The 3,081-nt window shown below is 33.3% G+C and overlaps 1 long non-coding RNA gene across 1 annotated transcript in view; it reads left to right on the top strand.

Moving 5' to 3' along the window:
- The window catches only part of LOC111369902, a 3,253-nt gene extending 1,347 nt beyond the window's left edge, over positions 1–1,906 (top strand). The window contains exons 2-3 of the long non-coding RNA XR_002698330.1: positions 62–339; positions 895–1,906. This is a non-coding gene — a long non-coding RNA (uncharacterized LOC111369902). The remainder of the gene's footprint in view (positions 1–61; positions 340–894) is intronic.
- Positions 1,907–3,081: the final 1,175 nt, after the last annotated feature.

The raw sequence follows: 3,081 nt of genomic DNA, 5'->3' as shown, positions 1-3,081 counted from the left end.
ATTCCCCCCCTTTTAAATTTTTTTTTTTTTTTTTTTTTTTTTTTTTTTTTTGAGAACTCAGAGAAGACTTCTTGCTGGGAATCTTCGGATGAAGGGAAATTCTCTCATGACTTGTATCATTATCGTATTTCAACATAGAAACCATGGAGTACCCGTGGCACAATAACAAGGAAATCGAAGTTATCGATCAGATTTTCATCGTCGGTGTTATTCATGCTACTTTTGCTCCGCTTCAGCACCACCGACGGCTTATAGTCAACCATGGCTCACACCAAATTATGATTTTATAGGAACTCGCAAGGGAACCCTCAACAGTGTCTTGTCTGGGTATATGAACTGGTGAGAACTACAGACCTGCTTACAGTGAAGCTCTTCTGACCATTTTCGGACGTAGATCGTTGAGATAAAATGAGAGTGGTGTATAGAGAGGATTGATTTTGAATGGGAGGAGGATTTCTTAGGAATGATTTGGTGAGTTTTGATTTCTCGAGAACGTTGGAGAAGGTGTGATAGGAGTTTCATTTTGCATCTCTCTCTGTAATAAATTTGGAACCAATAATTGGGGGATTACTGCGTGGATTTGGGCGGGGTTTGGGTGAGAGATAATGGCTAATTGGTGCATGATTTTTGCATGTTTAAGGATTGATTGGGAAGAGTGAACAATTTTATATTTTCATTTGTACTGCATAGATTACAGTATTTCCAGAATAAAAAACTATGAAATGTAAAAATGATTTTTTTTTTTTTTTAAATGTTGTGCTGCCATTTCTAAACATTCTTAATAGTTTAAAATATTATTTTTTGCTTTGTACTCATCAATCATTTTCGATGTTGTCTTTATTATTTATATATCTTCGTGCTAACATTAACTTGATGTCTTTGTACATTTATAAGAGGCTTGGTTTGACTGAGATGAAGACGACCACGATATCACTTCAATTGATGAATAGATCAATTAAATACCATCGAGGTGCATTGGAAGGTGTGCTTATAAAAGTGGAAGATGTCATATTTCTAGTGGATTTCATTGTTCTAGATATTAAAGAAGATCTAGATCTACCAATAATTTTGGGTCGACTGTTCTTAGAAACTAGTTGGGTTTTAATTGAACTTGGAGGTGTAAAATGAAAGAGCTATGTTCAACGTGTTCAATTAAAAGCACTTGAGAAATCATCCAACTTTGAGGAACGCACTATAATTGAAATAGTAAAAATACATGATGGTTAAAAGTACAAGCCAAGAGTGAATTGAAGATGAAAATCTCAAACTGGGAGCGGAGATTGGAGGTGAAGAGTCCAAGCCGAAACCAGCAGTAGATAGACTTGTTGGAGCAAGATTTGATGAAAAAGGCAAAGGCAAAGTCAAGGTTTAGAAGGTGAAAGAAAGTCGTGCAAACCCAAGAAGTGCAAGCAATGCAAAGATTTAGCCTTCTTGAAGTGATTATTGCAAAAAATAAAATAAAATAATAATAAAGTCAATGACTTTAAATATGAATGAAAGACAACACATTCTCTATCTCTTGTTTTAATTTGACATTTTGTATTTGCATTTAGATTTTAGGATTGCATTAGAATAAAGTTAGAGCACCATGCACGTTTAGAGCTTTACCATTTATGTAATTTTTTCAGTTTAGTTTTCTCAATTCAACGTCCAATTCTAAGTATTATGTTCGGATTTAATGTAACAAGAAGAGAGAAATAGAACGAAGACTAGATAATTTTATTTGTGCACTAGTTTTTGAGTACTTTTAAGTTAAAAATTCAAATTGATCTTTGCCTAATTTTCTAGATTTTTTACGAACTAACTGAAAGTTAAGAAAAAACATCATGCATTTTTATTTGCGTGGTGATACCTACATGTCTAAACACTTTGATACATGGGATCAAAACTAAAGAAGTTGCATATGAATGAAATTAAGTCCATGTTTGTCTTCCATTAAATCAAATTTTTTTTCAAACTCATTTTCAGTCACACATTCACATAATAAATTATTTTGCATGTAAACTTAAAATTAATAACCAAATCTCCTTTTACTTGAGAAGGTGAAAAGTCTGCACAATTACTGAATCTAATACATAGTGATGTATGTGGACGTATGTCAATTAATGTCAGATAAGGTTTCTCTTATTTAATCATATTTACTAAAGACTATTTTAGAAATTGTCATGTAGACTTGATGAAATTCAAGTATGAAATTCTTGAAATGTTTAAGAGATTCAAGCTAGAAATAGAGAAACAAATAAGTAAATATATTCTCACACAAAGATCAGATCGAGGTAAAGAATTTCATATTATCTAAAAGAGAATGGGATTCTCTTGTAGTGGACTCCGCTATATACACCACAATATAACTGTGTATCTAAACGGAGGATAAAGTGGAGTAAATAACGAGACATACAAACCTCCCAAAATTGTTTTAGGGACATGAACTGATTGCAGCGTGCTACACATTAAATCGTGTCACATCTAAGTTGGTCGCAAAACTCCATACGAGTTATGGAAAGACAAAAGGCCTAACTTGTCACAAATTAAAGTTTGAAACTATGACACTTATGTGAAGCACACTAAATCTGATAAACTTGAGTCTAAATTCGATAAATGCATATTTGTGGGATATCCAAAAAAGATAATTGGATATCAATTATATAATCTCATTGAGAAGAAAGTCTTCTTCTCAGGACATATCGTATTCCTGGAGAAATAGTTCATTTTAGAAGAGGGTAGTAGGAGTAAATTAGAACTTGAAGGAGTTCAAGGATTCACAGATATAGTTGATTGAGTATATCAACCCGAGTTTAATCCCACATTTGTTGAGGGACATACTCTTGATCAGGAAGTAGAGACTCCTGATGATACATCAGCTCCGTGTAAATCCTGTAGGATCATTCGACATCTTAGAAGGTACGAATTCATCATAACTAAAAATGTATTTACTAATCGAGGAAGGTGAATCTACTAATTATGTAGAAACAAAGTCAAGTGTTGACTCAAAAAGATGGCAAGAAGCCATGGAATCTGAGATGAACTTGATGTACTGAACAAGGTTTAGACCTTGATCGACTAGCATGATGGGATAAAACC

Source organism: Olea europaea, chromosome 20, assembly GCF_002742605.1.
Source record: "Olea europaea var. sylvestris chromosome 20, O_europaea_v1, whole genome shotgun sequence".
NCBI lineage: Eukaryota > Viridiplantae > Streptophyta > Magnoliopsida > Lamiales > Oleaceae > Olea > Olea europaea.
The sequence above is the reverse complement of the archived record's forward strand: the minus strand, read 5'-3'. Positions and strand labels throughout refer to the sequence as shown.